Here is a 23,926-nt window from a genome sequence, read left to right as displayed (position 1 = left end):
GAGATTTGAAACTTTGATAATATACTTGGTATGGATTGACCATCTTATTATCATACCAGTATGGATTGATATATAACAAATGATCACTTTTTGCATATTAGATCAGCCCATCTTTTATTTTGAAAGTATTGGACATGATTTATCTCTTTGCCTAATGTATCCCAGGATGACTTACTTGGATTACCTCCAAACGTGATTTTGCTTTTGATTTGGTCCTTGGGACAATCCCAATACCTAAGCCTCTCTACAGCATGATATCATTTGAATAAGTGGAATTGGAAAAGCAACTATAAGGACTATTACATGAGGATTTTGTCTGACTTAATATTCCATCATGGGGTGCTTCGGTGTTAGTTAAAAAGATGGATGGAACATTGAGGCTTTATATTGATTATAGACAGTTGAATTAGGTGACCATAAAAAAATGAGTATTTTCTGGAGTAACGACTTGTTTGATTAACTGTAGGGTGCGCAAGTATTTTTAGAAATTGATTGAAGGTCGGGTTACCGTCTATTGAGGATCAAGGAGGGGAATATTTCGGTCACTCGTGGATAATTATGTAATTGTATTGTATTGATGAAACTATTTAAGAGCAGGAGGAGGAAATAAAGATATCATAATCCCCATCTTTTCATCGATTGAGTTATGATCAATTTAGAGGACTAAATTTTCTTTTAAGGAGGGGAGAGTGTAATATCCCTCGCTTTTGAAAATTATTAATAAAGATTTATTTATAAATCGGGGGACCTATATGTAAATATGGAAATTTCAAGGACTAAACTGCTAAGTTGTAAAAAGAAGAAAATAAAGAAAACCGAAAATTTCGGTTTTATCCCACCGCCTCCCACGCTCTCTCTGTTTCTTCGAGAAACAGAGAGAGGCGGTGGGGCGTGGGGAGAAGAAGAAGAGAAGTAGAGGGAGAAGAGAAGAAGAGGGAAAAGAAGAGAGGAAGAAGAGGGAGAAGAGAAGAAAAGAAGAAGTAGAAGAGAGGGAAGATGGAGAGGAGAAAGAGAGGCAGCTGCAGCAGCTAGGGCTGCAGCACCTCTGTTTCCCACAGGTGGAAAGAGAGGAGAAGATGTGTGGGGCGTTGAGGATGAAAGCGGAAGAAGAAGAAGAAGAAGAGAGGAGGATAGCTGCGGCAAGGCTGCAGCGAGGAGGTGTGTGGCTTTGGGGAGGAAAAGGGAAGAGGAGAAGAAGAGAAGGAGAAGAAGAGGGAAAAGAGAGGGAAGATGGAGAGGAGCGAGAGGTGGCAGCAGCTAGGGCTGCAGCACCTCTGTTTCCTGCAGGTGGAAACAGAGGAGACGTGTGGGGTGTCGGGTAGGAGAAGAGCAGAAGAAGAAGAAGAGGAAGAGAAGAAGAAGGGGAAGCAGGAGAAGAGGTTGTGATACCTCTGTTCCCTGCAGAGGAAACAGAGGAGAGGGTGTGTGTGACGCCGGGAAGAAGAAGGGGAGGAAGGAGAAGAAGAGAAGAAGAAGAAAGGAAGGAGAAGGAAGAGGAGAAGGGAAAGAAGTAGCTGCGGCTGCGGCTGTGGTAGCTGCAGCTATGGCAGGGAAAGAGGAAGAGAAAGGAAGAAGGGAAGGAGAGGAAGAAGAGAAGGGAAAGAAGGGGCTGCGGCTGCGGCGATGGCAGCTGCAGTTGGAAGAGAAGAAGGAGAGGAAGATGAGCAGGGGAGGAAGAAGAGGCTGTGGCCGCGGCTGAGGCTGCGACTGCAGCAGTGCAGCTGGGAAAGAAGAGAAGGAAAGGAAGAAGAAGAGAAAGGAAAAGGGAAGAAGAGAGGAAGAGGAGAAGGAGAGGCAGCTGTGGCAGTGGCAGCTGCAGCTGGAAGAGAAGGAGAGGAAATAGAGCAGGGGAGAAAGAAGAGGCTGCGGCTGTGGTGGCTGCGGCCATGGTTGCGACTGCGACTGCGGCAGTTGCAGCTGGGAAAGAAAAGAAAGGAAAGGGGGAAAAAGGGGCTGCGGACGGGATTGCGGCCGCAGTGGCAGCGACTGCGTATGCAGCAGTTATGTCTGCGAGAGAAGGGAGGAAGGAAGGTAGTGCGGTGGAAGGGGCTGCGATTGTGGCAGCGGCAGCGGCGGCGACTGTGGCAGCTGCGTTTAGGAAAGAAAAAGAAGGAATGAGAGTAAGAGAGAGCAGGTGACTGTGCCTCGATGTTCGACATGTGGTGTAGTTGCGAAGAAAGGAAGAAAATGAGAGCACAAAACGAAACAGAGAGAGAACACGGAGGAAAAGTAGAAAAAGGATTCGAGCGTACACCTTCTTCGAATCTTTGGATCAAAACCTTCAAAAGGCAAGTGTTCTAACCCCATCCTACAGCAGTATTTGACTCTGTTTTTATGTTGATTCAAAATAAGTTGGAAGATTTTTATTTAGAAACTGATATGTTTCTCTTTGGACATAGAACTATGGATTCTGAAAGTTTTCGGTAAACTGACCCCTAAGCACTGTTTCAGCCCTAAGTTTTAGTACAGAATGAGAATTCAGGCAGGAACTATTTTTTTTTGAAATTAGACTCGTATGTCTTTCTTTTGACACCGATTTTGTAGATTTTGGACACCGAATACTTACCCAAAAATTTGTTTCAAAAGAGCCTATAGACGCTGTAAAACAGAGTTCAAGATTTCTGACCTTTCGATACTAAAACGCCTATAACTCCCTGTTGAAAATTCTGATTTGTACCAAACTGATTTTATTTGAAACTAGACTTGAAATTCTCTCTTTTGACATATAGTTTGAAAATTTTGGAGTTCAATTGCTCACCCTATCGTCTGTTGAATCCGATCCTATAAAGTCTGCAAACCAGAGATTGTGATTTTGACCTTATGTTACCAAATCAGAGGTAACTCTGTGTTGGGAGCCCTGTTTCATATGAAATCTGTTCCATCCGAATATAGACTGATATATGGTTCAACCATAGCCTTCTTATGGGTATTGGAGCATATTTGTTATTCTGAAATATTTGTTTGGTGTGCCACTGGAATTCTGTCCGAAATCGAGCTTTGGTCGATTTCGCGTATTCTGTTCCATTTCCTTTGGATACTTGAATTCGCCTAACCTTCTTATTGGAATTGAGCTGGTTATGATTGCTTGGAATCCCTGTACACTCTTGCTTTCAATTCTTTCCCTAAAATGAATACTTTTGTGAGAGATTTGTTCCTTGCATCACATTGTTTTTGAAAAGGCACATGTACGTTTGGTTGTTCCGCGTGTGCTTCCGTTATATGCTGCATTTTGTTGAAACCGCCTTCTTGTACTCTGGTGTGTGGGATGGTTTGGACCTTTGCCAGAAATGGTAAAGGGTATGCGCTGATTTGCCCGCTATGTGGGGTCCCGCTATGTGGGATATTCTGGTATGCGCTTATTTGCCCGCTATGTGGGGTCCCGCTATGTAGGATATTGCTTAGAGCCTGCGATGCTCTGCCGGCCCCCTTTGACTTCACCTAGACGTGGGTGGATGGAGCTCCCAGACGTGGGAGACTTTTGTCAGGTGGTCATTCAGAAATGGATGAATCACATTCTGACTGAGATCCCACTACACCCTCTATATGTTTAATATGACATCCAGAGTCTTGGTGAGTTATTTCTGTTCCTGCTCTGGATAAATATGATATGATTGCAACGTCAAGGACGACGTTTGAGCTTCTGTACGACATATGAGTTTGATATGCTCTGAAATGCTTCATTCACTGTTGAGTTTGCTTCGTAATGTTCCATATGTCGTTGATGTGTTTTGGAACATTTTATATGCCATTGATAAGCTCCAATATGTTTCCTTTGTTTCTGATATGCTCCAATTACTCTATGCCCCATCTGTCAGGAACCAAATATGTATGATTAAAAGGACAATTGTGATTCTGCTCCTAATGATATTATGTCTACGAAATCGTATATTCAGCTTTGTGCTTTGAAACTGTATCTCTTTGGAAATTGTACTATTTTGATATGGATATGTTAGTCACTTGCTGAGCTCTTTATGCTCACCCCGTTTGTTGATAAATTTTTCAGGATAGCGTATCGCTTGCTTAAATGTTAAGAATGGGCTGAGGCAGTGGAAAGTTTAGAAGACGTTGGGCAGAACTTTTGTTAGCATATATGTAGTTGTGTATAAGCTACCTTGCATCTAATGAAATGTGACTATGAATCTAAACCTGTGGATTTTGTGTAAGTTAAAGGATCCCTCATGTATAGGGTTTTGGAATGTTAAATTAAATTTGTGTAATGATATGAACTTATGGTAAATCGATGATTGTGGTGACTGCATAGATTTCCCCACTTGTGGATTTATATGGTGGTTTTTATTTTGATGAGTCGAGTTCAGATTGTATGAATTATCGAGTGATGTGTGCTATGTTTATGAATTGCACAGGGTTATGAATTGGTAGATTATAGAAGTGAAATTTTTGATCTGAATGTTTTCTTAGTGACCTCAAATGTGTGTTTGGATCCTGGGTTAGTTGTGTTGGAAATTTTTTTTTAATATTGTCGATATTTTGTCGGGTCGTGACAGAGGTGGTATCAGAGCATTGTTTGAGGATTACTGGAATATTTGATATGTTGACGTGCAAAATATATTGAGGTCTAATGAACTATAGTGATTGGTGGAAATTTTCTTTGATGCATTTTAGGAATTAGGGATGATGAGGACATTTGATCCTCCTATTTCATTTGTTTCTGATTAATTAAGGGGAATGAAAGGATTGATCGGGGATATTCAATCAGAGTGGCGCAGCAGAAGCATGATGAACCTAATTTCATTGGTGGTAGAAAAATGGATGATGCAAATGGAGAAGATGTTTGATATACAAAATTGTTCTAATGATCAAAAGATTTCTTTTGCTACCTTATATTGGAAGTAGAGGCTGATTATTATTGGCAACAATGAAAAGAATTTTTGGAGATATATGGCAAGAATGATAAGGATAAGTTTAGCAATAAAAATATGATTGGAAATGAATCAGAAAGTAATAACAAGAGAGTCAAGACCTTTGGATTTGAAATGGGAAGTCATCACAAAAGACTCAATCATGTGTGAATTTTAAGTTAAATTATGAAACAAATTTGTGTTTCGGGTGATTGGAGTCTATTTTGCTTGTAGAAAGTTGGATCATAAAATAAAAGACTGCCCTTTGAACAATAAGAAAGAGTCACTGCCTCATAAATCATCAGCCCATGTCAGAGTGTATGCTATCACTGAATATGATTCTGAAACTTTTGAAATTAGTGACCGAAGGTATTATGCATGTTTATGAAAGAATGCAAATATTTGTTTGACCATGGGTCCCATCTATGATTTGATTCGGAATATTTTGCCTATCACTTGGGTATTCAACCTAGACCACTACATTATGTGCTATATGTAAATACGATCATTGGAGATTCTTTGATAACAAACTTGAATCTGGTCCTCTTGCCTGATTTTTGTTGGAGAACTTGAATTTTTGCTGATTTAGTTCTCCTAGAGATTTGAAACTTTGATAATATACTTGGTATGGATTGACCATCTTATTATCATACCAGTATGGATTGATATATAACAAATGATCACTTTTTGCATATTAGATCAGCCCATCTTTTATTTTGAAAGTATTGGACATGATTTATCTCTTTGCCTAATGTATCCCAGGATGACTTACTTGGATTACCTCCAAACGTGATTTTGCTTTTGATTTGGTCCTTGGGACAATCCCAATACCTAAGCCTCTCTACAGCATGATATCATTTGAATAAGTGGAATTGGAAAAGCAACTATAAGGACTATTACATGAGGATTTTGTCTGACTTAATATTCCATCATGGGGTGCTTCGGTGTTAGTTAAAAAGATGGATGGAACATTGAGGCTTTATATTGATTATAGACAGTTGAATTAGGTGACCATAAAAAAATGAGTATTTTCTGGAGTAACGACTTGTTTGATTAACTGTAGGGTGCGCAAGTATTTTTAGAAATTGATTGAAGGTCGGGTTACCGTCTATTGAGGATCAAGGAGGGGAATATTTCGGTCACTCGTGGATAATTATGTAATTGTATTGTATTGATGAAACTATTTAAGAGCAGGAGGAGGAAATAAAGATATCATAATCCCCATCTTTTCATCGATTGAGTTATGATCAATTTAGAGGACTAAATTTTCTTTTAAGGAGGGGAGAGTGTAATATCCCTCGCTTTTGAAAATTATTAATAAAGATTTATTTATAAATCGGGGGACCTATATGTAAATATGGAAATTTCAAGGACTAAACTGCTAAGTTGTAAAAAGAAGAAAATAAAGAAAACCGAAAATTTCGGTTTTATCCCACCGCCTCCCACGCTCTCTCTGTTTCTTCGAGAAACAGAGAGAGGCGGTGGGGCGTGGGGAGAAGAAGAAGAGAAGTAGAGGGAGAAGAGAAGAAGAGGGAAAAGAAGAGAGGAAGAAGAGGGAGAAGAGAAGAAAAGAAGAAGTAGAAGAGAGGGAAGATGGAGAGGAGAAAGAGAGGCAGCTGCAGCAGCTAGGGCTGCAGCACCTCTGTTTCCCACAGGTGGAAAGAGAGGAGAAGATGTGTGGGGCGTTGAGGATGAAAGCGGAAGAAGAAGAAGAAGAAGAGAGGAGGATAGCTGCGGCAAGGCTGCAGCGAGGAGGTGTGTGGCTTTGGGGAGGAAAAGGGAAGAGGAGAAGAAGAGAAGGAGAAGAAGAGGGAAAAGAGAGGGAAGATGGAGAGGAGCGAGAGGTGGCAGCAGCTAGGGCTGCAGCACCTCTGTTTCCTGCAGGTGGAAACAGAGGAGACGTGTGGGGTGTCGGGTAGGAGAAGAGCAGAAGAAGAAGAAGAGGAAGAGAAGAAGAAGGGGAAGCAGGAGAAGAGGTTGTGATACCTCTGTTCCCTGCAGAGGAAACAGAGGAGAGGGTGTGTGTGACGCCGGGAAGAAGAAGGGGAGGAAGGAGAAGAAGAGAAGAAGAAGAAAGGAAGGAGAAGGAAGAGGAGAAGGGAAAGAAGTAGCTGCGGCTGCGGCTGTGGTAGCTGCAGCTATGGCAGGGAAAGAGGAAGAGAAAGGAAGAAGGGAAGGAGAGGAAGAAGAGAAGGGAAAGAAGGGGCTGCGGCTGCGGCGATGGCAGCTGCAGTTGGAAGAGAAGAAGGAGAGGAAGATGAGCAGGGGAGGAAGAAGAGGCTGTGGCCGCGGCTGAGGCTGCGACTGCAGCAGTGCAGCTGGGAAAGAAGAGAAGGAAAGGAAGAAGAAGAGAAAGGAAAAGGGAAGAAGAGAGGAAGAGGAGAAGGAGAGGCAGCTGTGGCAGTGGCAGCTGCAGCTGGAAGAGAAGGAGAGGAAATAGAGCAGGGGAGAAAGAAGAGGCTGCGGCTGTGGTGGCTGCGGCCATGGTTGCGACTGCGACTGCGGCAGTTGCAGCTGGGAAAGAAAAGAAAGGAAAGGGGGAAAAAGGGGCTGCGGACGGGATTGCGGCCGCAGTGGCAGCGACTGCGTATGCAGCAGTTATGTCTGCGAGAGAAGGGAGGAAGGAAGGTAGTGCGGTGGAAGGGGCTGCGATTGTGGCAGCGGCAGCGGCGGCGACTGTGGCAGCTGCGTTTAGGAAAGAAAAAGAAGGAATGAGAGTAAGAGAGAGCAGGTGACTGTGCCTCGATGTTCGACATGTGGTGTAGTTGCGAAGAAAGGAAGAAAATGAGAGCACAAAACGAAACAGAGAGAGAACACGGAGGAAAAGTAGAAAAAGGATTCGAGCGTACACCTTCTTCGAATCTTTGGATCAAAACCTTCAAAAGGCAAGTGTTCTAACCCCATCCTACAGCAGTATTTGACTCTGTTTTTATGTTGATTCAAAATAAGTTGGAAGATTTTTATTTAGAAACTGATATGTTTCTCTTTGGACATAGAACTATGGATTCTGAAAGTTTTCGGTAAACTGACCCCTAAGCACTGTTTCAGCCCTAAGTTTTAGTACAGAATGAGAATTCAGGCAGGAACTATTTTTTTTTGAAATTAGACTCGTATGTCTTTCTTTTGACACCGATTTTGTAGATTTTGGACACCGAATACTTACCCAAAAATTTGTTTCAAAAGAGCCTATAGACGCTGTAAAACAGAGTTCAAGATTTCTGACCTTTCGATACTAAAACGCCTATAACTCCCTGTTGAAAATTCTGATTTGTACCAAACTGATTTTATTTGAAACTAGACTTGAAATTCTCTCTTTTGACATATAGTTTGAAAATTTTGGAGTTCAATTGCTCACCCTATCGTCTGTTGAATCCGATCCTATAAAGTCTGCAAACCAGAGATTGTGATTTTGACCTTATGTTACCAAATCAGAGGTAACTCTGTGTTGGGAGCCCTGTTTCATATGAAATCTGTTCCATCCGAATATAGACTGATATATGGTTCAACCATAGCCTTCTTATGGGTATTGGAGCATATTTGTTATTCTGAAATATTTGTTTGGTGTGCCACTGGAATTCTGTCCGAAATCGAGCTTTGGTCGATTTCGCGTATTCTGTTCCATTTCCTTTGGATACTTGAATTCGCCTAACCTTCTTATTGGAATTGAGCTGGTTATGATTGCTTGGAATCCCTGTACACTCTTGCTTTCAATTCTTTCCCTAAAATGAATACTTTTGTGAGAGATTTGTTCCTTGCATCACATTGTTTTTGAAAAGGCACATGTACGTTTGGTTGTTCCGCGTGTGCTTCCGTTATATGCTGCATTTTGTTGAAACCGCCTTCTTGTACTCTGGTGTGTGGGATGGTTTGGACCTTTGCCAGAAATGGTAAAGGGTATGCGCTGATTTGCCCGCTATGTGGGGTCCCGCTATGTGGGATATTCTGGTATGCGCTTATTTGCCCGCTATGTGGGGTCCCGCTATGTAGGATATTGCTTAGAGCCTGCGATGCTCTGCCGGCCCCCTTTGACTTCACCTAGACGTGGGTGGATGGAGCTCCCAGACGTGGGAGACTTTTGTCAGGTGGTCATTCAGAAATGGATGAATCACATTCTGACTGAGATCCCACTACACCCTCTATATGTTTAATATGACATCCAGAGTCTTGGTGAGTTATTTCTGTTCCTGCTCTGGATAAATATGATATGATTGCAACGTCAAGGAGTCGTCCGCGACGTGCACAAAGGCGAGGGACGACGCACACAAAACGAGTGCGATCATACCAGCACTAAAGCACCGGATCCCATCAGAACTCCGAAGTTAAGCGTGCTTGGGCGAGAGTAGTACTAGGATGGGTGACCCCCTGGGAAGTCCTCGTGTTGCACTCCTTTTTGCGCCCCGAGCGGCCAAAAGACTTACTTAAAACTCTCCTTTAAGCTTTTCAATTTTTCCAGCATCATGGCCAACAGTAAATGTGTCATTAACATGTAAATGAAGTCATCATCTAAAAATTTCTTCGTAAACATACAATGATCAGACATGTATGGTTCCAGGATGGGTGACCCCATGGGAAGTCCTCGTGTTGCACTCCTTTTTGCGCCCCGAGCGGCCAAAACCTCTCCCGTCGACCTCCGAGGCGATGGTTTTGGGCCTCGGAATTCGCCGTGACCGCTACGCAGTCAGTCTCGTGGGGCTCGGAGAGAGCTTTCCGGAATGGGGCCGCAATAGCGATTCCGAGTTCGTTCGAGAAAGTCCCGATGGTTTCGGCGCGCGCTTGCCGTGTCCGGTACGCGGTCGGCCTCGTGGGCATCGGCGAGATCCGACGATGGCGATTCCGAGATCGTTCGAGAGGTTTCGGGGCGCGCAATGGGCTCCGGTCGTCGATATGCGCCGTCCGCGACGTGCACAAAGGCGAGGGACGAGGCAAACAAAACGAGTGCGATCATACCAGCACTAAAGCACCGGATCCCATCAGAACTCCGAAGTTAAGCGTGCTTGGGCGAGAGTAGTACTAGGATGGGTGACCCCCTGGGAAGTCCTCGTGTTGTACTCCTTTTTGCGCCCCGAGCGGCCAAAAGACTTACTTAAAACTCTCCTTTAAGCTTTTCAATTTTTCCAGCATCATGGCCAACAGTAAATGTGTCATTAACATGTAAATGAAGTCATCATCTAAAAATTTCTTCGTAAACATACAATGATCAGACATGTATGGTTCCAGGATGGGTGACCCCATGGGAAGTCCTCGTGTTGCACTCCTTTTTGCGCCCCGAGCGGCCAAAACCTCTCCCGTCGACCTCCGAGGCGATGGTTTTGGGCCTCGGAATTCGCCGTGACCGCTACGCAGTCAGTCTCGTGGGGCTCGGAGAGAGCTTTCCGGAATGGGGCCGCAATAGCGATTCCGAGTTCGTTCGAGAAAGTCCCGATGGTTTCGGCGCGCGCTTGCCGTGTCCGGTACGCGGTCGGCCTCGTGGGCATCGGCGAGATCCGACGATGGCGATTCCGAGATCGTTCGAGAGGTTTCGGGGCGCGCAATGGGCTCCGGTCGTCGATATGCGCCGTCCGCGACGTGCACAAAGGCGAGGGACGACGCACACAAAACGAGTGCGATCATACCAGCACTAAAGCACCGGATCCCATCAGAACTCCGAAGTTAAGCGTGCTTGGGCGAGAGTAGTACTAGGATGGGTGACCCCCTGGGAAGTCCTCGTGTTGCACTCCTTTTTGCGCCCCGAGCGGCCAAAAGACTTACTTAAAACTCTCCTTTAAGCTTTTCAATTTTTCCAGCATCATGGCCAACAGTAAATGTGTCATTAACATGTAAATGAAGTCATCATCTAAAAATTTCTTCGTAAACATACAATGATCAGACATGTATGGTTCCAGGATGGGTGACCCCATGGGAAGTCCTCGTGTTGCACTCCTTTTTGCGCCCCGAGCGGCCAAAACCTCTCCCGTCGACCTCCGAGGCGATGGTTTTGGGCCTCGGAATTCGCCGTGACCGCTACGCAGTCAGTCTCGTGGGGCTCGGAGAGAGCTTTCCGGAATGGGGCCGCAATAGCGATTCCGAGTTCGTTCGAGAAAGTCCCGATGGTTTCGGCGCGCGCTTGCCGTGTCCGGTACGCGGTCGGCCTCGTGGGCATCGGCGAGATCCGACGATGGCGATTCCGAGATCGTTCGAGAGGTTTCGGGGCGCGCAATGGGCTCCGGTCGTCGATATGCGCCGTCCGCGACGTGCACAAAGGCGAGGGACGACGCACACAAAACGAGTGCGATCATACCAGCACTAAAGCACCGGATCCCATCAGAACTCCGAAGTTAAGCGTGCTTGGGCGAGAGTAGTACTAGGATGGGTGACCCCCTGGGAAGTCCTCGTGTTGCACTCCTTTTTGCGCCCCGAGCGGCCAAAAGACTTACTTAAAACTCTCCTTTAAGCTTTTCAATTTTTCCAGCATCATGGCCAACAGTAAATGTGTCATTAACATGTAAATGAAGTCATCATCTAAAAATTTCTTCGTAAACATACAATGATCAGACATGTATGGTTCCAGGATGGGTGACCCCATGGGAAGTCCTCGTGTTGCACTCCTTTTTGCGCCCCGAGCGGCCAAAACCTCTCCCGTCGACCTCCGAGGCGATGGTTTTGGGCCACGGAATTCGCCGTGACCGCTACGCAGTCAGTCTCGTGGGGCTCGGAGAGAGCTTTCCGGAATGGGGCCGCAATAGCGATTCCGAGTTCGTTCGAGAAAGTCCCGATGGTTTCGGCGCGCGCTTGCCGTGTCCGGTACGCGGTCGGCCTCGTGGGCATCGGCGAGATCCGACGATGGCGATTCCGAGATCGTTCGAGAGGTTTCGGGGCGCGCAATGGGCTCCGGTCGTCGATATGCGCCGTCCGCGACGTGCACAAAGGCGAGGGACGAGGCACACAAAACGAGTGCGATCATACCAGCACTAAAGCACCGGATCCCATCAGAACTCCGAAGTTAAGCGTGCTTGGGCGAGAGTAGTACTAGGATGGGTGACCCCCTGGGAAGTCCTCGTGTTGTACTCCTTTTTGCGCCCCGAGCGGCCAAAAGACTTACTTAAAACTCTCCTTTAAGCTTTTCAATTTTTCCAGCATCATGGCCAACAGTAAATGTGTCATTAACATGTAAATGAAGTCATCATCTAAAAATTTCTTCGTAAACATACAATGATCAGACATGTATGGTTCCAGGATGGGTGACCCCATGGGAAGTCCTCGTGTTGCACTCCTTTTTGCGCCCCGAGCGGCCAAAACCTCTCCCGTCGACCTCCGAGGCGATGGTTTTGGGCCTCGGAATTCGCCGTGACCGCTACGCAGTCAGTCTCGTGGGGCTCGGAGAGAGCTTTCCGGAATGGGGCCGCAATAGCGATTCCGAGTTCGTTCGAGAAAGTCCCGATGGTTTCGGCGCGCGCTTGCCGTGTCCGGTACGCGGTCGGCCTCGTGGGCATCGGCGAGATCCGACGATGGCGATTCCGAGATCGTTCGAGAGGTTTCGGGGCGCGCAATGGGCTCCGGTCGTCGATATGCGCCGTCCGCGACGTGCACAAAGGCGAGGGACGACGCACACTAAACGAGTGCGATCATACCAGCACTAAAGCACCGGATCCCATCAGAACTCCGAAGTTAAGCGTGCTTGGGCGAGAGTAGTACTAGGATGGGTGACCCCCTGGGAAGTCCTCGTGTTGCACTCCTTTTTGCGCCCCGAGCGGCCAAAAGACTTACTTAAAACTCTCCTTTAAGCTTTTCAATTTTTCCAGCATCATGGCCAACAGTAAATGTGTCATTAACATGTAAATGAAGTCATCATCTAAAAATTTCTTCGTAAACATACAATGATCAGACATGTATGGTTCCAGGATGGGTGACCCCATGGGAAGTCCTCGTGTTGCACTCCTTTTTGCGCCCCGAGCGGCCAAAACCTCTCCCGTCGACCTCCGAGGCGATGGTTTTGGGCCTCGGAATTCGCCGTGACCGCTACGCAGTCAGTCTCGTGGGGCTCGGAGAGAGCTTTCCGGAATGGGGCCGCAATAGCGATTCCGAGTTCGTTCGAGAAAGTCCCGATGGTTTCGGCGCGCGCTTGCCGTGTCCGGTACGCGGTCGGCCTCGTGGGCATCGGCGAGATCCGACGATGGCGATTCCGAGATCGTTCGAGAGGTTTCGGGGCGCGCAATGGGCTCCGGTCGTCGATATGCGCCGTCCGCGACGTGCACAAAGGCGAGGGACGACGCACACAAAACGAGTGCGATCATACCAGCACTAAAGCACCGGATCCCATCAGAACTCCGAAGTTAAGCGTGCTTGGGCGAGAGTAGTACTAGGATGGGTGACCCCCTGGGAAGTCCTCGTGTTGCACTCCTTTTTGCGCCCCGAGCGGCCAAAAGACTTACTTAAAACTCTCCTTTAAGCTTTTCAATTTTTCCAGCATCATGGCCAACAGTAAATGTGTCATTAACATGTAAATGAAGTCATCATCTAAAAATTTCTTCGTAAACATACAATGATCAGACATGTATGGTTCCAGGATGGGTGACCCCATGGGAAGTCCTCGTGTTGCACTCCTTTTTGCGCCCCGAGCGGCCAAAACCTCTCCCGTCGACCTCCGAGGCGATGGTTTTGGGCCTCGGAATTCGCCGTGACCGCTACGCAGTCAGTCTCGTGGGGCTCGGAGAGAGCTTTCCGGAATGGGGCCGCAATAGCGATTCCGAGTTCGTTCGAGAAAGTCCCGATGGTTTCGGCGCGCGCTTGCCGTGTCCGGTACGCGGTCGGCCTCGTGGGCATCGGAGAGATCCGACGATGGCGATTCCGAGATCGTTCGAGAGGTTTCGGGGCGCGCAATGGGCTCCGGTCGTCGATATGCGCCGTCCGCGACGTGCACAAAGGCGAGGGACGACGCACACAAAACGAGTGCGATCATACCAGCACTAAAGCACCGGATCCCATCAGAACTCCGAAGTTAAGCGTGCTTGGGCGAGAGTAGTACTAGGATGGGTGACCCCCTGGGAAGTCCTCGTGTTGCACTCCTTTTTGCGCCCCGAGCGGCCAAAAGACTTACTTAAAACTCTCCTTTAAGCTTTTCAATTTTTCCAGCATCATGGCCAACAGTAAATGTGTCATTAACATGTAAATGAAGTCATCATCTAAAAATTTCTTCGTAAACATACAATGATCAGACATGTATGGTTCCAGGATGGGTGACCCCATGGGAAGTCCTCGTGTTGCACTCCTTTTTGCGCCCCGAGCGGCCAAAACCTCTCCCGTCGACCTCCGAGGCGATGGTTTTGGGCCTCGGAATTCGCCGTGACCGCTACGCAGTCAGTCTCGTGGGGCTCGGAGAGAGCTTTCCGGAATGGGGCCGCAATAGCGATTCCGAGTTCGTTCGAGAAAGTCCCGATGGTTTCGGCGCGCGCTTGCCGTGTCCGGTACGCGGTCGGCCTCGTGGGCATCGGCGAGATCCGACGATGGCGATTCCGAGATCGTTCGAGAGGTTTCGGGGCGCGCAATGGGCTCCGGTCGTCGATATGCGCCGTCCGCGACGTGCACAAAGGCGAGGGACGAGGCACACAAAACGAGTGCGATCATACCAGCACTAAAGCACCGGATCCCATCAGAACTCCGAAGTTAAGCGTGCTTGGGCGAGAGTAGTACTAGGATGGGTGACCCCCTGGGAAGTCCTCGTGTTGTACTCCTTTTTGCGCCCCGAGCGGCCAAAAGACTTACTTAAAACTCTCCTTTAAGCTTTTCAATTTTTCCAGCATCATGGCCAACAGTAAATGTGTCATTAACATGTAAATGAAGTCATCATCTAAAAATTTCTTCGTAAACATACAATGATCAGACATGTATGGTTCCAGGATGGGTGACCCCATGGGAAGTCCTCGTGTTGCACTCCTTTTTGCGCCCCGAGCGGCCAAAACCTCTCCCGTCGACCTCCGAGGCGATGGTTTTGGGCCTCGGAATTCGCCGTGACCGCTACGCAGTCAGTCTCGTGGGGCTCGGAGAGAGCTTTCCGGAATGGGGCCGCAATAGCGATTCCGAGTTCGTTCGAGAAAGTCCCGATGGTTTCGGCGCGCGCTTGCCGTGTCCGGTACGCGGTCGGCCTCGTGGGCATCGGCGAGATCCGACGATGGCGATTCCGAGATCGTTCGAGAGGTTTCGGGGCGCGCAATGGGCTCCGGTCGTCGATATGCGCCGTCCGCGACGTGCACAAAGGCGAGGGACGACGCACACTAAACGAGTGCGATCATACCAGCACTAAAGCACCGGATCCCATCAGAACTCCGAAGTTAAGCGTGCTTGGGCGAGAGTAGTACTAGGATGGGTGACCCCCTGGGAAGTCCTCGTGTTGCACTCCTTTTTGCGCCCCGAGCGGCCAAAAGACTTACTTAAAACTCTCCTTTAAGCTTTTCAATTTTTCCAGCATCATGGCCAACAGTAAATGTGTCATTAACATGTAAATGAAGTCATCATCTAAAAATTTCTTCGTAAACATACAATGATCAGACATGTATGGTTCCAGGATGGGTGACCCCATGGGAAGTCCTCGTGTTGCACTCCTTTTTGCGCCCCGAGCGGCCAAAACCTCTCCCGTCGACCTCCGAGGCGATGGTTTTGGGCCTCGGAATTCGCCGTGACCGCTACGCAGTCAGTCTCGTGGGGCTCGGAGAGAGCTTTCCGGAATGGGGCCGCAATAGCGATTCCGAGTTCGTTCGAGAAAGTCCCGATGGTTTCGGCGCGCGCTTGCCGTGTCCGGTACGCGGTCGGCCTCGTGGGCATCGGCGAGATCCGACGATGGCGATTCCGAGATCGTTCGAGAGGTTTCGGGGCGCGCAATGGGCTCCGGTCGTCGATATGCGCCGTCCGCGACGTGCACAAAGGCGAGGGACGACGCACACAAAACGAGTGCGATCATACCAGCACTAAAGCACCGGATCCCATCAGAACTCCGAAGTTAAGCGTGCTTGGGCGAGAGTAGTACTAGGATGGGTGACCCCCTGGGAAGTCCTCGTGTTGCACTCCTTTTTGCGCCCCGAGCGGCCAAAAGACTTACTTAAAACTCTCCTTTAAGCTTTTCAATTTTTCCAGCATCATGGCCAACAGTAAATGTGTCATTAACATGTAAATGAAGTCATCATCTAAAAATTTCTTCGTAAACATACAATGATCAGACATGTATGGTTCCAGGATGGGTGACCCCATGGGAAGTCCTCGTGTTGCACTCCTTTTTGCGCCCCGAGCGGCCAAAACCTCTCCCGTCGACCTCCGAGGCGATGGTTTTGGGCCTCGGAATTCGCCGTGACCGCTACGCAGTCAGTCTCGTGGGGCTCGGAGAGAGCTTTCCGGAATGGGGCCGCAATAGCGATTCCGAGTTCGTTCGAGAAAGTCCCGATGGTTTCGGCGCGCGCTTGCCGTGTCCGGTACGCGGTCGGCCTCGTGGGCATCGGCGAGATCCGACGATGGCGATTCCGAGATCGTTCGAGAGGTTTCGGGGCGCGCAATGGGCTCCGGTCGTCGATATGCGCCGTCCGCGACGTGCACAAAGGCGAGGGACGAGGCAAACAAAACGAGTGCGATCATACCAGCACTAAAGCACCGGATCCCATCAGAACTCCGAAGTTAAGCGTGCTTGGGCGAGAGTAGTACTAGGATGGGTGACCCCCTGGGAAGTCCTCGTGTTGTACTCCTTTTTGCGCCCCGAGCGGCCAAAAGACTTACTTAAAACTCTCCTTTAAGCTTTTCAATTTTTCCAGCATCATGGCCAACAGTAAATGTGTCATTAACATGTAAATGAAGTCATCATCTAAAAATTTCTTCGTAAACATACAATGATCAGACATGTATGGTTCCAGGATGGGTGACCCCATGGGAAGTCCTCGTGTTGCACTCCTTTTTGCGCCCCGAGCGGCCAAAACCTCTCCCGTCGACCTCCGAGGCGATGGTTTTGGGCCTCGGAATTCGCCGTGACCGCTACGCAGTCAGTCTCGTGGGGCTCGGAGAGAGCTTTCCGGAATGGGGCCGCAATAGCGATTCCGAGTTCGTTCGAGAAAGTCCCGATGGTTTCGGCGCGCGCTTGCCGTGTCCGGTACGCGGTCGGCCTCGTGGGCATCGGCGAGATCCGACGATGGCGATTCCGAGATCGTTCGAGAGGTTTCGGGGCGCGCAATGGGCTCCGGTCGTCGATATGCGCCGTCCGCGACGTGCACAAAGGCGAGGGACGACGCACACAAAACGAGTGCGATCATACCAGCACTAAAGCACCGGATCCCATCAGAACTCCGAAGTTAAGCGTGCTTGGGCGAGAGTAGTACTAGGATGGGTGACCCCCTGGGAAGTCCTCGTGTTGCACTCCTTTTTGCGCCCCGAGCGGCCAAAAGACTTACTTAAAACTCTCCTTTAAGCTTTTCAATTTTTCCAGCATCATGGCCAACAGTAAATGTGTCATTAACATGTAAATGAAGTCATCATCTAAAAATTTCTTCGTAAACATACAATGATCAGACATGTATGGTTCCAGGATGGGTGACCCCATGGGAAGTCCTCGTGTTGCACTCCTTTTTGCGCCCCGAGCGGCCAAAACCTCTCCCGTCGACCTCCGAGGCGATGGTTTTGGGCCTCGGAATTCGCCGTGACCGCTACGCAGTCAGTCTCGTGGGGCTCGGAGAGAGCTTTCCGGAATGGGGCCGCAATAGCGATTCCGAGTTCGTTCGAGAAAGTCCCGATGGTTTCGGCGCGCGCTTGCCGTGTCCGGTACGCGGTCGGCCTCGTGGGCATCGGCGAGATCCGACGATGGCGATTCCGAGATCGTTCGAGAGGTTTCGGGGCGCGCAATGGGCTCCGGTCGTCGATATGCGCCGTCCGCGACGTGCACAAAGGCGAGGGACGACGCACACAAAACGAGTGCGATCATACCAGCACTAAAGCACCGGATCCCATCAGAACTCCGAAGTTAAGCGTGCTTGGGCGAGAGTAGTACTAGGATGGGTGACCCCCTGGGAAGTCCTCGTGTTGCACTCCTTTTTGCGCCCCGAGCGGCCAAAAGACTTACTTAAAACTCTCCTTTAAGCTTTTCAATTTTTCCAGCATCATGGCCAACAGTAAATGTGTCATTAACATGTAAATGAAGTCATCATCTAAAAATTTCTTCGTAAACATACAATGATCAGACATGTATGGTTCCAGGATGGGTGACCCCATGGGAAGTCCTCGTGTTGCACTCCTTTTTGCGCCCCGAGCGGCCAAAACCTCTCCCGTCGACCTCCGAGGCGATGGTTTTGGGCCACGGAATTCGCCGTGACCGCTACGCAGTCAGTCTCGTGGGGCTCGGAGAGAGCTTTCCGGAATGGGGCCGCAATAGCGATTCCGAGTTCGTTCGAGAAAGTCCCGATGGTTTCGGCGCGCGCTTGCCGTGTCCGGTACGCGGTCGGCCTCGTGGGCATCGGCGAGATCCGACGATGGCGATTCCGAGATCGTTCGAGAGGTTTCGGGGCGCGCAATGGGCTCCGGTCGTCGATATGCGCCGTCCGCGACGTGCACAAAGGCGAGGGACGAGGCACACAAAACGAGTGCGATCATACCAGCACTAAAGCACCGGATCCCATCAGAACTCCGAAGTTAAGCGTGCTTGGGCGAGAGTAGTACTAGGATGGGTGACCCCCTGGGAAGTCCTCGTGTTGTACTCCTTTTTGCGCCCCGAGCGGCCAAAAGACTTACTTAAAACTCTCCTTTAAGCTTTTCAATTTTTCCAGCATCATGGCCAACAGTAAATGTGTCATTAACATGTAAATGAAGTCATCATCTAAAAATTTCTTCGTAAACATACAATGATCAGACATGTATGGTTCCAGGATGGGTGACCCCATGGGAAGTCCTCGTGTTGCACTCCTTTTTGCGCCCCGAGCGGCCAAAACCTCTCCCGTCGACCTCCGAGGCGATGGTTTTGGGCCTCGGAATTCGCCGTGACCGCTACGCAGTCAGTCTCGTGGGGCTCGGAGAGAGCTTTCCGGAATGGGGCCGCAATAGCGATTCCGAGTTCGTTCGAGAAAGTCCCGATGGTTTCGGCGCGCGCTTGCCGTGTCCGGTACGCGGTCGGCCTCGTGGGCATCGGCGAGATCCGACGATGGCGATTCCGAGATCGTTCGAGAGGTTTCGGGGCGCGCAATGGGCTCCGGTCGTCGATATGCGCCGTCCGCGACGTGCACAAAGGCGAGGGACGACGCACACTAAACGAGTGCGATCATACCAGCACTAAAGCACCGGATCCCATCAGAACTCCGAAGTTAAGCGTGCTTGGGCGAGAGTAGTACTAGGATGGGTGACCCCCTGGGAAGTCCTCGTGTTGCACTCCTTTTTGCGCCCCGAGCGGCCAAAAGACTTACTTAAAACTCTCCTTTAAGCTTTTCAATTTTTCCAGCATCATGGCCAACAGTAAATGTGTCATTAACATGTAAATGAAGTCATCATCTAAAAATTTCTTCGTAAACATACAATGATCAGACATGTATGGTTCCAGGATGGGTGACCCCATGGGAAGTCCTCGTGTTGCACTCCTTTTTGCGCCCCGAGCGGCCAAAACCTCTCCCGTCGACCTCCGAGGCGATGGTTTTGGGCCTCGGAATTCGCCGTGACCGCTACGCAGTCAGTCTCGTGGGGCTCGGAGAGAGCTTTCCGGAATGGGGCCGCAATAGCGATTCCGAGTTCGTTCGAGAAAGTCCCGATGGTTTCGGCGCGCGCTTGCCGTGTCCGGTACGCGGTCGGCCTCGTGGGCATCGGCGAGATCCGACGATGGCGATTCCGAGATCGTTCGAGAGGTTTCGGGGCGCGCAATGGGCTCCGGTCGTCGATATGCGCCGTCCGCGACGTGCACAAAGGCGAGGGACGACGCACACAAAACGAGTGCGATCATACCAGCACTAAAGCACCGGATCCCATCAGAACTCCGAAGTTAAGCGTGCTTGGGCGAGAGTAGTACTAGGATGGGTGACCCCCTGGGAAGTCCTCGTGTTGCACTCCTTTTTGCGCCCCGAGCGGCCAAAAGACTTACTTAAAACTCTCCTTTAAGCTTTTCAATTTTTCCAGCATCATGGCCAACAGTAAATGTGTCATTAACATGTAAATGAAGTCATCATCTAAAAATTTCTTCGTAAACATACAATGATCAGACATGTATGGTTCCAGGATGGGTGACCCCATGGGAAGTCCTCGTGTTGCACTCCTTTTTGCGCCCCGAGCGGCCAAAACCTCTCCCGTCGACCTCCGAGGCGATGGTTTTGGGCCTCGGAATTCGCCGTGACCGCTACGCAGTCAGTCTCGTGGGGCTCGGAGAGAGCTTTCCGGAATGGGGCCGCAATAGCGATTCCGAGTTCGTTCGAGAAAGTCCCGATGGTTTCGGCGCGCGCTTGCCGTGTCCGGTACGCGGTCGGCCTCGTGGGCATCGGAGAGATCCGACGATGGCGATTCTGAGATCGTTCGAGAGGTTTCGGGGCGCGCAATGGGCTCCGGTCGTCGATATGCGCCGTCCGCGACGTGCACAAAGGCGAGGGACGACGCACACAAAACGAGTGCGATCATACCAGCACTAAAGCACCGGATCCCATCAGAACTCCGAAGTTAAGCGTGCTTGGGCGAGAGTAGTACTAGGATGGGTGACCCCCTGGGAAGTCCTCGTGTTGCACTCCTTTTTGCGCCCCGAGCGGCCAAAAGACTTACTTAAAACTCTCCTTTAAGCTTTTCAATTTTTCCAGCATCATGGCCAACAGTAAATGTGTCATTAACATGTAAATGAAGTCATCATCTAAAAATTTCTTCGTAAACATACAATGATCAGACATGTATGGTTCCAGGATGGGTGACCCCATGGGAAGTCCTCGTGTTGCACTCCTTTTTGCGCCCCGAGCGGCCAAAACCTCTCCCGTCGACCTCCGAGGCGATGGTTTTGGGCCTCGGAATTCGCCGTGACCGCTACGCAGTCAGTCTCGTGGGGCTCGGAGAGAGCTTTCCGGAATGGGGCCGCAATAGCGATTCCGAGTTCGTTCGAGAAAGTCCCGATGGTTTCGGCGCGCGCTTGCCGTGTCCGGTACGCGGTCGGCCTCGTGGGCATCGGAGAGATCCGACGATGGCGATTCCGAGATCGTTCGAGAGGTTTCGGGGCGCGCAATGGGCTCCGGTCGTCGATATGCGCCGTCCGCGACGTGCACAAAGGCGAGGGACGACGCACACAAAACGAGTGCGATCATACCAGCACTAAAGCACCGGATCCCATCAGAACTCCGAAGTTAAGCGTGCTTGGGCGAGAGTAGTACTAGGATGGGTGACCCCCTGGGAAGTCCTCGTGTTGCACTCCTTTTTGCGCCCCGAGCGGCCAAAAGACTTACTTAAAACTCTCCTTTAAGCTTTTCAATTTTTCCAGCATCATGGCCAATAGTAAATGTGTCATTAACATGTAAATGAAGTCATCATCTAAAAATTTCTTCGTAAACATACAATGATCAGACATGTATGGTTCCAGGATGGGTGACCCCATGGGAAGTCCTCGTGTTGCACTCCTTTTTGCGCCCCGAGCGGCCAAAACCTCTCCCGTCGACCTCCGAGGCGATGGTTTTGGGCCTCGGAATTCGCCGTGACCGCTACGCAGTCAGTCTCGTGGGGCTCGGAGAGAGCTTTCCGGAATGGGGCCGCAATAGCGATTCCGAGTTCGTTCGAGAAAGTCCCGATGGTTTCGGCGCGCGCTTGCCGTGTCCGGTACGCGGTCGGCCTCGTGGGCATCGGCGAGATCCGACGATGGCGATTCCGAGATCGTTCGAGAGGTTTCGGGGCGCGCAATGGGCTCCGGTCGTCGATATGCGCCGTCCGCGACGTGCACAAAGGCGAGGGACGACGCACACAAAACGAGTGCGATCATACCAGCACTAAAGCACCGGATCCCATCAGAACTCCGAAGTTAAGCGTGCTTGGGCGAGAGTAGTACTAGGATGGGTGACCCCCTGGGAAGTCCTCGTGTTGCACTCCTTTTTGCGCCCCGAGCGGCCAAAAGACTTACTTAAAACTCTCCTTTAAGCTTTTCAATTTTTCCAGCATCATGGCCAACAGTAAATGTGTCATTAACATGTAAATGAAGTCATCATCTAAAAATTTCTTCGTAAACATACAATGATCAGACATGTATGGTTCCAGGATGGGTGACCCCATGGGAAGTCCTCGTGTTGCACTCCTTTTTGCGCCCCGAGCGGCCAAAACCTCTCCCGTCGACCTCCGAGGCGATGGTTTTGGGCCTCGGAATTCGCCGTGACCGCTACGCAGTCAGTCTCGTGGGGCTCGGAGAGAGCTTTCCGGAATGGGGCCGCAATAGCGATTCCGAGTTCGTTCGAGAAAGTCCCGATGGTTTCGGCGCGCGCTTGCCGTGTCCGGTACGCGGTCGGCCTCGTGGGCATCGGAGAGATCCGACGATGGCGATTCCGAGATCGTTCGAGAGGTTTCGGGGCGCGCAATGGGCTCCGGTCGTCGATATGCGCCGTCCGCGACGTGCACAAAGGCGAGGGACGACGCACACAAAACGAGTGCGATCATACCAGCACTAAAGCACCGGATCCCATCAGAACTCCGAAGTTAAGCGTGCTTGGGCGAGAGTAGTACTAGGATGGGTGACCCCCTGGGAAGTCCTCGTGTTGCACTCCTTTTTGCGCCCCGAGCGGCCAAAAGACTTACTTAAAACTCTCCTTTAAGCTTTTCAATTTTTCCAGCATCATGGCCAACAGTAAATGTGTCATTAACATGTAAATGAAGTCATCATCTAAAAATTTCTTCGTAAACATACAATGATCAGACATGTATGGTTCCAGGATGGGTGACCCCATGGGAAGTCCTCGTGTTGCACTCCTTTTTGCGCCCCGAGCGGCCAAAACCTCTCCCGTCGACCTCCGAGGCGATGGTTTTGGGCCTCGGAATTCGCCGTGACCGCTACGCAGTCAGTCTCGTGGGGCTCGGAGAGAGCTTTCCGGAATGGGGCCGCAATAGCGATTCCGAGTTCGTTCGAGAAAGTCCCGATGGTTTCGGCGCGCGCTTGCCGTGTCCGGTACGCGGTCGGCCTCGTGGGCATCGGAGAGATCCGACGATGGCGATTCCGAGATCGTTCGAGAGGTTTCGGGGCGCGCAATGGGCTCCGGTCGTCGATATGCGCCGTCCGCGACGTGCACAAAGGCGAGGGACGACGCACACAAAACGAGTGCGATCATACCAGCACTAAAGCACCGGATCCCATCAGAACTCCGAAGTTAAGCGTGCTTGGGCGAGAGTAGTACTAGGATGGGTGACCCCCTGGGAAGTCCTCGTGTTGCACTCCTTTTTGCGCCCCGAGCGGCCAAAAGACTTACTTAAAACTCTCCTTTAAGCTTTTCAATTTTTCCAGCATCATGGCCAATAGTAAATGTGTCATTAACATGTAAATGAAGTCATCATCTAAAAATTTCTTCGTAAACATACAATGATCAGACATGTATGGTTCCAGGATGGGTGACCCCATGGGAAGTCCTCGTGTTGCACTCCTTTTTGCGCCCCGAGTGGCCAAAACCTCTCCCGTCGACCTCCGAGGCGATGGTTTTGGGCCTCGGAATTCGCCGTGACCGCTACGCAGTCAGTCTCGTGGGGCTCGGAGAGAGCTTTCCGGAATGGGGCCGCAATAGCGATTCCGAGTTCGTTCGAGAAAGTCCCGATGGTTTCGGCGCGCGCTTGCCGTGTCCGGTACGCGGTCGGCCTCGTGGGCATCGGAGAGATCCGACGATGGCGATTCCGAGATCGTTCGAGAGGTTTCGGGGCGCGCAATGGGCTCCGGTCGTCGATATGCGCCGTCCGCGACGTGCACAAAGGCGAGGGACGACGCACACAAAACGAGTGCGATCATACCAGCACTAAAGCACCGGATCCCATCAGAACTCCGAAGTTAAGCGTGCTTGGGCGAGAGTAGTACTAGGATGGGTGACCCCCTGGGAAGTCCTCGTGTTGCACTCCTTTTTGCGCCCCGAGCGGCCAAAAGACTTACTTAAAACTCTCCTTTAAGC

At 50.1% G+C, this 23,926-nt stretch overlaps 23 non-coding genes across 23 annotated transcripts; all 23 read left to right on the top strand.

The window, feature by feature from the left end:
* The first annotated feature begins 9,127 nt into the window (after positions 1–9,127).
* Positions 9,128–9,246, top strand: LOC135647892 (5S ribosomal RNA). Its single transcript, XR_010500588.1, has one exon. It is a non-coding gene; the product is annotated as a 5S ribosomal RNA (ribosomal RNA).
* A 546-nt stretch (positions 9,247–9,792) lies between these two features.
* LOC135646352 (5S ribosomal RNA) lies at positions 9,793–9,911 on the top strand. The gene has a single exon (XR_010499106.1). It is a non-coding gene; the product is annotated as a 5S ribosomal RNA (ribosomal RNA).
* Positions 9,912–10,457: 546 nt separating this feature from the next.
* LOC135647891 (5S ribosomal RNA) lies at positions 10,458–10,576 on the top strand. The gene has a single exon (XR_010500587.1). It is a non-coding gene; the product is annotated as a 5S ribosomal RNA (ribosomal RNA).
* A 546-nt stretch (positions 10,577–11,122) lies between these two features.
* Positions 11,123–11,241, top strand: LOC135647890 (5S ribosomal RNA). Its single transcript, XR_010500586.1, has one exon. It is a non-coding gene; the product is annotated as a 5S ribosomal RNA (ribosomal RNA).
* Positions 11,242–11,787: 546 nt separating this feature from the next.
* Positions 11,788–11,906, top strand: LOC135646351 (5S ribosomal RNA). Its single transcript, XR_010499105.1, has one exon. It is a non-coding gene; the product is annotated as a 5S ribosomal RNA (ribosomal RNA).
* A 546-nt stretch (positions 11,907–12,452) lies between these two features.
* LOC135647889 (5S ribosomal RNA) lies at positions 12,453–12,571 on the top strand. Its single transcript, XR_010500585.1, has one exon. It is a non-coding gene; the product is annotated as a 5S ribosomal RNA (ribosomal RNA).
* A 546-nt stretch (positions 12,572–13,117) lies between these two features.
* LOC135647888 (5S ribosomal RNA) lies at positions 13,118–13,236 on the top strand. The gene has a single exon (XR_010500584.1). It is a non-coding gene; the product is annotated as a 5S ribosomal RNA (ribosomal RNA).
* A 546-nt stretch (positions 13,237–13,782) lies between these two features.
* On the top strand, positions 13,783–13,901 carry LOC135647887 (5S ribosomal RNA). Its single transcript, XR_010500583.1, has one exon. It is a non-coding gene; the product is annotated as a 5S ribosomal RNA (ribosomal RNA).
* Positions 13,902–14,447: 546 nt separating this feature from the next.
* Positions 14,448–14,566, top strand: LOC135646350 (5S ribosomal RNA). The gene has a single exon (XR_010499104.1). It is a non-coding gene; the product is annotated as a 5S ribosomal RNA (ribosomal RNA).
* Positions 14,567–15,112: 546 nt separating this feature from the next.
* LOC135647885 (5S ribosomal RNA) lies at positions 15,113–15,231 on the top strand. The gene has a single exon (XR_010500581.1). It is a non-coding gene; the product is annotated as a 5S ribosomal RNA (ribosomal RNA).
* A 546-nt stretch (positions 15,232–15,777) lies between these two features.
* On the top strand, positions 15,778–15,896 carry LOC135647884 (5S ribosomal RNA). The gene has a single exon (XR_010500580.1). It is a non-coding gene; the product is annotated as a 5S ribosomal RNA (ribosomal RNA).
* Positions 15,897–16,442: 546 nt separating this feature from the next.
* LOC135646348 (5S ribosomal RNA) lies at positions 16,443–16,561 on the top strand. Its single transcript, XR_010499102.1, has one exon. It is a non-coding gene; the product is annotated as a 5S ribosomal RNA (ribosomal RNA).
* Positions 16,562–17,107: 546 nt separating this feature from the next.
* Positions 17,108–17,226, top strand: LOC135647883 (5S ribosomal RNA). Its single transcript, XR_010500579.1, has one exon. It is a non-coding gene; the product is annotated as a 5S ribosomal RNA (ribosomal RNA).
* Positions 17,227–17,772: 546 nt separating this feature from the next.
* LOC135647882 (5S ribosomal RNA) lies at positions 17,773–17,891 on the top strand. The gene has a single exon (XR_010500578.1). It is a non-coding gene; the product is annotated as a 5S ribosomal RNA (ribosomal RNA).
* Positions 17,892–18,437: 546 nt separating this feature from the next.
* Positions 18,438–18,556, top strand: LOC135646347 (5S ribosomal RNA). Its single transcript, XR_010499101.1, has one exon. It is a non-coding gene; the product is annotated as a 5S ribosomal RNA (ribosomal RNA).
* Positions 18,557–19,102: 546 nt separating this feature from the next.
* LOC135647881 (5S ribosomal RNA) lies at positions 19,103–19,221 on the top strand. Its single transcript, XR_010500577.1, has one exon. It is a non-coding gene; the product is annotated as a 5S ribosomal RNA (ribosomal RNA).
* A 546-nt stretch (positions 19,222–19,767) lies between these two features.
* LOC135647880 (5S ribosomal RNA) lies at positions 19,768–19,886 on the top strand. The gene has a single exon (XR_010500576.1). It is a non-coding gene; the product is annotated as a 5S ribosomal RNA (ribosomal RNA).
* A 546-nt stretch (positions 19,887–20,432) lies between these two features.
* LOC135647879 (5S ribosomal RNA) lies at positions 20,433–20,551 on the top strand. Its single transcript, XR_010500575.1, has one exon. It is a non-coding gene; the product is annotated as a 5S ribosomal RNA (ribosomal RNA).
* A 546-nt stretch (positions 20,552–21,097) lies between these two features.
* LOC135647878 (5S ribosomal RNA) lies at positions 21,098–21,216 on the top strand. Its single transcript, XR_010500574.1, has one exon. It is a non-coding gene; the product is annotated as a 5S ribosomal RNA (ribosomal RNA).
* A 546-nt stretch (positions 21,217–21,762) lies between these two features.
* Positions 21,763–21,881, top strand: LOC135647877 (5S ribosomal RNA). Its single transcript, XR_010500573.1, has one exon. It is a non-coding gene; the product is annotated as a 5S ribosomal RNA (ribosomal RNA).
* Positions 21,882–22,427: 546 nt separating this feature from the next.
* On the top strand, positions 22,428–22,546 carry LOC135647876 (5S ribosomal RNA). The gene has a single exon (XR_010500572.1). It is a non-coding gene; the product is annotated as a 5S ribosomal RNA (ribosomal RNA).
* A 546-nt stretch (positions 22,547–23,092) lies between these two features.
* LOC135647874 (5S ribosomal RNA) lies at positions 23,093–23,211 on the top strand. The gene has a single exon (XR_010500570.1). It is a non-coding gene; the product is annotated as a 5S ribosomal RNA (ribosomal RNA).
* A 546-nt stretch (positions 23,212–23,757) lies between these two features.
* On the top strand, positions 23,758–23,876 carry LOC135647873 (5S ribosomal RNA). Its single transcript, XR_010500569.1, has one exon. It is a non-coding gene; the product is annotated as a 5S ribosomal RNA (ribosomal RNA).
* The last annotated feature ends 50 nt before the right edge of the window (positions 23,877–23,926 follow it).

Source organism: Musa acuminata, chromosome BXJ3-8 (genome assembly GCF_036884655.1).
Source record: "Musa acuminata AAA Group cultivar baxijiao chromosome BXJ3-8, Cavendish_Baxijiao_AAA, whole genome shotgun sequence".
In the NCBI taxonomy this organism is placed as follows: Eukaryota; Viridiplantae; Streptophyta; class Magnoliopsida; order Zingiberales; family Musaceae; genus Musa; species Musa acuminata.
This window is presented reverse-complemented; position numbering and strand designations above follow the sequence as displayed.